The sequence below is a fragment of the Marmota marmota genome, unplaced genomic scaffold (genome assembly GCF_001458135.2).
Source record: "Marmota marmota marmota unplaced genomic scaffold, marMar, whole genome shotgun sequence".
Taxonomy (NCBI): domain Eukaryota; kingdom Metazoa; phylum Chordata; class Mammalia; order Rodentia; family Sciuridae; genus Marmota; species Marmota marmota.
In genome coordinates this window covers 75,613-85,465 of record NW_026005359.1, presented here as the reverse complement: position 1 = coordinate 85,465, position 9,853 = coordinate 75,613, and the positions used below count along the sequence as shown (strand labels likewise).

The window sequence follows — 9,853 nt, the reverse complement described above, 5'->3', positions numbered from 1 at the left end:
TTTTTTTTTTTTTTTTTTGCATTCTAAGTTTGGTTTTGTCATCATCATACTTGCCATGAGGTAAACATTTGTTTCATGAGGATATTTTTAAAATAAGCACCAATGCTTATTGGTGAGAAACTGAGTAAGGAGAAAAAAAAAAAGAAGTGAAAGTCAACAAAGGATTTGGGACTGTGATGGAGACCATGTGAAAAATCTAAGCTTTTTTTGTATGTTTTCTTATGGTTTTTTTATGATTCCAAGAATTGAAACTAGGGCCTCATTCATGTTAGACAAGTACTTTAATATTTAGTTTTACACACAGCCCCTGGCTGAATATTCACTAAGGGACTGCATTTTATGTTACTCAATTCTCAGAAGAACCACAGAAATGTGACACTTTATTTTTCTTGTAAAACTTAGCCATCAACTATATAACTGTTCTTACAAGTAAACAGAGTTAGTGCTTTTAGATTTATAAAAAAAAAAAAAAAAAAAAAAAAAACTTCTCTAAACCTGAGTTTCAAGGCTCAAGAAGCAAAATACATTAAACACACACACACACACACACACACACACACAGTGCTTGGTTCCCACATAAGAGATTGTCTTCTACATCAATAACTAGGCTTTTAGGTTTAGCCAGGATCAAACAAGTTTATGAGTACTTGTGTCATAGCAGTGTTGAAAGAAATTGAAATTACACTTTTAATTGCCATTTTCTTTAACTATACATGGCACAATGAGAGGAAAAATCTAAAAAAAAAATAGAATTTTCACTGTAAAAAAATAATAATTCATGCTACTCCAACTGCTTTTAAGGTTAAAATTGGTATTCTTACTCAGGGGGTACTTGACCAATGTGTCACATCCCCAGCCCTATTTTGTATTTTATTTATTTATTTATGTATATACATTTTTTTTTTCTGGGGGGTACTGGAGATTGAACTTGAGGGCACTTAAACACTCAGTCACATTCCCAGCTTTTTTCTTTGTATTTTATTTAGATACAGGGCCTCACAAATTTTCTTAGCACTTGCTTTTGCTGAGGCTGGCTTTGAACTTTTGATCTTCCTCCCTCACCACCCCCAGCTGCTGACATTGCAGGCATGTGCCACTATGTCAAGCTAGATCTTAAATCTTTTAATATTATATTATGGAAAACTTGCACATGCAACTAAATTGCATTTAGATAAGATATATAGCCACAGAGTAAGTACATATTGATGTGGTAGCAAAAGTTTTATGGTATGTTTCTCTATGATTTTTCAGTATTAATTAATAATTAAATATATGATATATCATTAGGTTAGTTTAATATTGTTGACGGTGTTTTACAACATTTAAAATTTTTGTAGCTATGTTGTAACTAAAAATGAATGAGCTCATTTTCCCCATTTTTATATGATCCAAATGTAGTTGGGATTATATATTAAGAAATACTTTTCAGTGTTTGCACTCAAATTTGTCACTTTATGACAAGCAGACCAGGTCATCATCACATCTGAAAAGCCTATAATGACTTTTTTTAGGCAATTCTGAGTTGTTTCAGTTTAATTCTTCTTAGTAGTTAATGTGTCACTACAATGAGTCATTAGAATCACAGCTCATAATTCACTCTGTATGGGCTGAGGAAAAAATAATAATTTATTTTCAGTTAATCCAGCTTTTTTTTTCTTTCTTGTTAGATGTATAGGAGCAAACTCTTTTGTGTAAATTCTGTATATCTACCAACTTACTCATATAATGATTAATTTATTTTTTAAGTTCTGTTTTGGAAATTACTGTAGTATCTATTCCTATACTAGATACTTTCTCTAAAATATCTCCATGGTTGTATGTCTTTATCTCCACTATGATATGAGTTTATTTTATTTTTCTTGTTCACCTCTTTACTGGGGATCAAACCTAGGAGTGCTGTATCCCTGAGCAATTTCATATCTGGCCAAGATGACCAATTGGTCATGTACTTTTTTGTTTATTTTATTTTATTGTACCAGAAATTAAATCCTAGGGCACTTAACCACAAAGTCATATCCTGAGTCCATTTTTTGTTAGTTTGGTTGTTGTTTTTGTTGTTGTTGTTATTCCAGGCACTTAAACCAGGGTTGCATAACCACTAAGCCACATCCTTAAGTCTTTTTATGTTCCATTTTGAGACAGGGACTTACATTTTTTTTTACAGTTTTCTAAATTGCCAAGGCTTCCTTTGAACATGGAATCTTCTCTTTCTTTAATCTCTAGAGTAACAGGGATTACAGGCATGCACCACCAGGCCCAGGTTAATATTCCTTTTTTTATAGAGAGGAGGGAGAGAAAGAAAGAGAGAGACAGAGAGAATTTTAATATTTTTTATTTTTTAGTTTTTGGTGGACACAACATCTTTGTTTGTATGTGGTGCTGAGGATCGAACCCGGGCTGCACGCATGCGAGGCATGCACACTACCGCTTGAGCCACATCCCCAGCCCTAATATTTCTTATTATTACATCTGAGACAGGGTCTCAGTAAGATTCTTAGGGATTGCTAATTTGCTGAGTGTGCCTTTAAACTTGAGAACTTTCTGCCTTAGCCTCCTGAGCTTCTGGAGTTACAGGCATGCATCATCATGACCAGGGTCTTGTACTTATTTGGCTGGCCTCACTATCACTACTTACTAAAATTATAGATACTCACCACCATGTCTGGTGTATTTTCTTCTTAAATTATTCACTACTTGTGTTACCTCTAATTTATTTATTCCATGATGTTTGTCCCTTCTGTTTTTAGACACTAAAGTATTAATTGGTGTTTTGGTATAGAATATCAAGTTATACTTTATATAATTTATTGACCACTAAATGTAACAGTTCATATCAGATTAAAAACATAACTTGTCAGGTGTAATGGTACATGCCTTTAATCCCAGGGCTTGGAGGGTGAGACAAGAGGATCACAAGTTGAAAGACAGCCTCAGCAAAAGTGAGGTGCTAAAAAATTCAGTGATACCCTGTCTCTGACTAAAATACAAAATACTGCTGGGGATGTGACTCAGTGGTTGACTGCCACTCAACTCAATCCCTAGCACAAAAAATATATCTTAGGCACTCTGGTTGTACTTCAATAGTTGTGTGCTTCCTGAGCCTATGTTAGATGCTGAGTGATTCCCAGCACTGCATATAAATATAAAAATAGGGCTGGTGATGTAGCTCAGTGGTAGACTATCTCTGGTTTCGACACACAGTACCATAAACAAACAAACAAAAAAATAAATAAATAAATGAATAGGACCAACATATTAACCCAAGGCTTTATTTTTCTAGAAGCAATTTACTTGCATCCTTTCTGACTTAGCTGGACAGGATATGTCACATTCCTTAACAAACTCTTATCTGCAGGAGAAATGCAGTTTCAAAATAATGTTCATAAGAGTAACCTAAGTTACCCTGAACAGGAGAATTTTGTTACTGTGTTAAAGACCAGATTCTGAAAATCAGAGGAACAAGGGTAATTCCTACTAACCACAAAATCTGCAAGAATTTATGCTTATGAGTTCATTTAGAAATGGTGAGCATGAGTATATTTAACCTAAAGTTGTCATGGTAGTGGATACTTGAGTGTTTGATATTATCCTAACTGTCAGTACAAAGTCAAGAACTTTACCTGGGCAGGACCCTTTGGAATCTCTATTTAGATCTCCAAGAAAACTGGAATGCAAGAGAGCCATGCAAGAGAGACATGTTCTCTTTCCAGAGAGAAAACTCTCTCTCTTTAGAGTGTCACCTTTTACCTTTTTCACATCACTTCTAATGAACTCATTGCCTGCAACTCTGATAGATAATTTTGGGAACTTTATGTCTTGATTGAAAAAAAATATGCATTTTAAGGGGCATGGTCTTCCCAGTACCTCAGTTTCCCAGAGGGTCCAAGCCCTGTATCACTAAAAGATCCTTGACATCTGAAGGGCACTCAGAGACTCCCTTGAGTGCCTTCACTTCATATTTTATACTGTGCTCTAGAAGGAAAAAACCAAAAGAATGATATTCACTAGAAACTTCAACAGACTTTAGATATGGTGTCTCTTCACACCTTTTGGCAGGCAGTTATGAAACCCCCAAGTAGGACAATATGGGAGGATAGAATGAGGATGCATCAAACAGGAAAGTCTTAAAAGAAAAATTTTAAATCAGACATTATTATAAGGTGTCTGTGCCTGGGAAGACAGAGGGAGAAGACACACATTATTTTTTTATTTTTCAAACTTTCAAGTTACTGTCTGCTTTTCTCTCATGTAACAATGCTCACAAAGAGAAAGCAAAATCTTTAAACTGCAATCCAGTTCTTTTCAAAAAATTAGAAATACTGCATTCATTTGGAATGTAGAATAGAAAAAAAATAGTTGACAATGCAGAGAGGGAATTCTGGCATTAAATATGTGAATAGAACTGAGTGCAGTGGTGCACTGCTGAAATCAATCCCAGGATTTTGGGAGGCTGAAGCAGGAGGATCATGAGTTCAATTCCAGCTTCAGAAAACATCAGGTGCTAAGTAACTCAGTGAGACTCTTTCTTCAAATAAAATATAAAATAGCACTGGGGATTTGGCTCAGGGTTCAAGCGGGCCAATAAGTTATAGAATGACTTGATATCCAGTGATACATACTATAGTCTATATGCCAAAATTCAATCACAAGTCCCACAGAGGGGATTTGGCTCAGGGTTTGAGTGGGCCAATAAGTTATAGAATGACTTAATATCCAATGATACATAACTGTTCCATTACTATAGTCTATATGCCAAGATTCAATCACAAGTTACACAGAAGTCATATGAAGTCATACGGTGTATTATAGATGGTGTGGTGAAGGTGTTCCTGAACCTGATACGGTCACACTGGGGGATGCTGTGGCAGAGGAGAACCACATGGAATCTGGAAACATAAGGAATGTTAAGTGTTTTGTTTATGATACTCATGATATAAATTAAAGGGAATACATTAATCAATAATAAAATTATGTGTTGCCTTTTTTAATATCTATTTTAAATAAATTTTGCCCCATGTTCTGCCAAAAAACATATGTAAACTGTGAAGCTGGCACAACAAAATGGGTTTTTCTGCTATCACACCCTCTCCCACATCATTGGAGTTCTATTATTTCTTGCTAAAATAAATCCTATTCTTTTTCCTCTTACCTTTGCTGAGTGTTCATAGATTTTATTCTTCAAACTTTGTAAGACAAGAACACACACTGTACTAGTGAACTGTGCTACTAGTCTCAAATTCCAACCTCAGATTGGATAATTTCACAATTCACATCTAATATTATTTTTCATATGGATGGTTTCATTTAGGCCTTTCTATTGCTCTTATCGGTGCCAAAAAATGACATTTAGATGGCTATAGATTTAATTAATTCATGATTCATGTGTTTGTATTATTTCCATATAGTTTGATAATAAACACATAAAAACAGCAACTGTATTTGGCTCTCAAAATTCTATGTTAGGAGCTATTTTACATATATTTTCCCAGGTAAATTTTAGTAAAATAATTTAAGCATACTAAAATTTTAACTGGGGAATATTGTACACTAAACTAAGATAAATAGTTTTATTAGTAATAATGAGTTTTATTTACACATATGCTGTGTATAATGCATTTTATGTCCTCTGCAAATTTTTGTTTTGTGATAAGTTGCACATATTTTCCTTGAAAGCCTCTGTACATGTGATGTGTTTCACAGATATCACTTGTATGTAATGCTTGTGTAATATTTTGTTCTTTTAATTAAACGGAATATAATGATGTTGTAGGGACAGACAAGACTTGGCAGGAAACAGTTCTATTTGGGTACAACCAGGGTCAGAAGGCATAGCTTTTACTGTAATCAATCAATCTTCTGAACCCCAAGTTAAGGTAGTTTCAGAGTTTTATACTCAGCATGTAAGGAGACGGTCTCAGAAGTTCACAGTCTGCAGAAGTTCACAAGAAAGCAGTTTTTTTTTTGTTTGTTTGTTTGGTTTTGTTTTGTTTTTGTTGTTGTTTTACTGTTCTAGGCAAGTTAACCCCTCAAGAACTGCACCTGAGAAAAAGAAAGTTTCTTCTCCTCTTTCTTTCCTCTTCCTGCCAGGGGTTACCCTGGAGCTCAATTGGTTACTTATCTTAGAAATGTAGACATCTGTTGAAGCCCCAGCTCAAGGCCAGAGGCCTTGTTTACACATTTTTACAAACTCCTATACTTGATATTTGTTTGTGACAAAATAGTAAGGGGATTTCCAACACCTGGAGTGCTTATTTCTTCCTGGCTAATGGCCAAGTAAAACAGGACAGCATGAAAATTGGAGGTTTATCTACATTAAACTCTTTTGTAGAGACTCTTTTGCTGACAGCCCTAAAATCAGCCATGGTTAAGATTTCTGGAGAAGCCCAGTTATGACTTTTCTGTAGAGAAAGGGGGTACCACTTGAATAAAACTAAAAATGTGTTTCATCCCAAGAAAACATTTTTTCAAACTTTCATATTTATTTCCTTTTGAATGTATCTTCTCTTTTCACCTATTTACCTGGTTTCAACTTCATGGATTAACATAGCTGTAGTCTTATGCTATCATGTAACTATATATTGTCAGGGATTAGAAGCACAGTGATTTTTATCGGCTATGCTACTGGTTGAGAAGTATCATATATATTAAATAAACACTTTACACAAGAATATAATAGCAATTTACATTTCTTCTCTAATTCAATAGTATTTGTTTTTTTTCCTCATCAATACTGTGTAAATTTTTTGTATCTGATGTTAGTTTGTATTTTTTTAATTTGTTAAGATGTTGAGAGGCTTTAATATTTGAACATTTCTCTTACAAAAGTGTCATATCCTTTTTTATTAAACATGCTTAATTTTATGTGAGGTCATTAGTTCTCCCACTTTGTCACTTCTCTTTTTACTTTTTTAAAATTAATATTTTGTTATTTAGTTGTGGCTGTACACAATACCCTTATGTTATTTACTTATTGATATGGGGTGCTGAGGATGAAACCAAGGGCATCACATTTGCCAGGTGAATGATTTACCACTGAACCACAACTCCAGCCTATCTTTGTACCATTTAATGAACAAAATCTTTATTTTAATATTGTCCAATTTATAAATTTTTAACATATTTGTGTAACTTTTTGAAAATAAATAACTGCCCTTTTCTGTGGTTCTTTAGATTTAAAGCAAAGCTTCCATTTCTTGATCAACATCCCCATCCATTTTTTTTTTAAGTCTTTATAGATACAAGTTGTCAGAAGTGTCCCAGGCTGTTCTTGAAATTTTAATCTATTTTTCTTAGTCTCCCACATAAATGGCATTAAAGGCATGTACTATGACATTTTCAACATAAATCCCTTTTATTCATGCTGGGGATTGAATACAGAGGCACCTTACAAATGAATCACATCCCCAATATTATTTTATGTATTATTATTATTATTATTATTATTATTATTATTATTATTATTATTATTTATTTCTAAGTTTTAGGTGGACACAATATCTTTATTTTACATTTATGTGGTGCTGAGGATTGAACCTAGTGCCTCACGCATGCTAGGTGAGCGCTCTACCACTGAGCTACAACTCCAGCTTCTATTTTATATATTATTTAGAGACAGGGTCTCACTGAGTTTCTTGGTGACTCATTTTGGTGAGGATTCCATTGAACTCAAGATCCTCCTGCCTCAGCTTTCAGAGTTTTGGCATTGTAGGCATGTGCCCCCATACCTAGTGTAAATCCCTTATTATATTAAATTATGACAGATATATATTCGGTATTGAAACTAGGGGTGGTATACCCTTAAGCCACAACCATTTATTATTTTATGTTGAGACAGGAACTTCCTCATGGTGGTCATGGGCCTAAGTTGCTGAGGCTTCCTTTGAAGTTTCAGTTCTTCAGCCTCTGCCTCCCAATCATTGGAATTATAAATGCAATAACATTCACTGTATATTTTATTTTTATATTGAAGTATATATCACTTCTAAAAATGATTTTTTTGGTATTAACAAAACATATAATATAGTTTTCCAAAAAAAAAGTTCCCTCATATTAACAGTTTTCTTTGGAAATAATGTCATATGTCTATTTCTATAAGGCACTTCAAACTTTCTCTAAATTTCAAGGTTTTATTTTATTTATTTATTTTTATTTTTTTAATAAAGGTTCTGTGTTACTTACACAGGCCTACTTATTTATATTATTATAAAAATTACACTTATTTTCATAACTTCATAGTATACAACAATGTGTGGTAAAATTATCTGTTATTCAGTGATGAACTTCAATAAAATATAATATGTAGCCTAAGCATCTCATAATACAAAAATCTAGATGTCAGTATTCACTATGGTATTTCAAAATTAAAAATAAAACAAATTTTAAAAGTTTAGAGTGCATTTCTTTCAATGTATACCATCAATAAATGAGGCATATTTTGTACAGTTACATATATATTAACATTATATACAATTAATATATTATTACTACATCTCAAATTAATCATATCTCTTTTAATTTAATTTGTTTTTGTAAGCATGCACACATGACACTCTGCATATATACATTTTATGGGTTTTTAAACTTTTCTCTTTTGCTTAGTATGTTGTATATTTTACTCTCCTTTTTATGAAATTATCTTTTAAAAATTGTTGATATTCATGAATTTTAAATCCTTTATTTAAACTAGTGAATTCTGTAGGTGTTCTTTTATCCTTAGCTTTATATGCATTCCACTATTTACAATTTCATTGTTGTGTAATCTAACTCTAATATTCTGCATATTTTACCACCAATTCTGACCATTCTGGATTATTGATGTCTGAATTGAGGGGATCTTAAAATTATCTATGAACAAGGCAGGAAATGGATTGAGCAGGATATAAGACTGGTGGATGCTGAGTATATAGGTGCCATTATTAAATAACAACAACAAAAAATGATTGGTGGAGGGGCTGGGGTTTTGACTCAGCTGTAGAGTGCTGGCCTAGCACATGCAAGGCCTTGGGTTCAATCCTCAGAACACATAAAAATAAATTAAAAAATGATAGTATTGTGTCCAACTAAAACTGAAAAATAAATATTTAAAGAAAAATAGGTGAAATATAATGGGGTTTGGAAGAAAAGAGCAATAAAGAAAAAACTTGAGCAATAGAAGGCTTCAGATGCAATAAGTCCACAATGGCAGCATAAGCATGGATAGTTAGTGTTCTTGGATGCAGAAACAAAATTTGAAAAAAAAGAACAAGGTAATTGTTGCACAGGTCCTAGGTGAAAGAGCCAGGTGAATGGATTCTCTGTTTAACTCTTTCTATCTGGAAGTGAATTGATAGTTGGTAAGGTGTGCCTAAATAAGTAGTAATAATAATAATAATAATAATAATAATAATAACAATAACAACAACAACAACATTTCCAAATACCTTTACACTTTTTCAAGGCTACAAGCTGCCTTTGACAATTCCAGTCACATTATGTTTTTGTACATTTTAGTTATTAATTCATTTCATTATTTATTTACTTCTTTATTCATTCATTTTTCCTTTAGTTGTCTTTGTTTTTACATTTCTAGTGATTATATGATCGTATAAATATCCTGAATGTTAACTTCTCTAATATTGGTTTATGTATTTACTTATATAGTTACTTATTGTTTGAATGTTTTACCTTTTGCCAAACCTGATTTATTTTAGGTCTTAATCTTGTTTAATGAATACTTTATAAAAACACATTATTCATAACAGCTCAAGGATCTATCACCTTGGCATAACCCCAATCACCCACTAAAGTGGACCTCTTAGTCGACTAAAATCTATGTCAAAACTTTTCTTTGTCAAAAACTCCACTTTATATGTTT

At 32.9% G+C, this 9,853-nt stretch overlaps 1 long non-coding RNA gene across 1 annotated transcript in view; it reads right to left on the bottom strand.

Annotated features, from left to right (window-relative positions):
* LOC125614638 overlaps nucleotides 1-9,481 on the bottom strand; it is a 26,338-nt gene extending 16,857 nt beyond the window's left edge. The window contains exons 1-2 of the long non-coding RNA XR_007345209.1: nucleotides 9,456-9,481; nucleotides 4,231-4,236 (exon numbers count right to left, since the gene is read on the bottom strand). This is a non-coding gene — a long non-coding RNA (uncharacterized LOC125614638). The remainder of the gene's footprint in view (nucleotides 1-4,230; nucleotides 4,237-9,455) is intronic.
* Nucleotides 9,482-9,853: the final 372 nt, after the last annotated feature.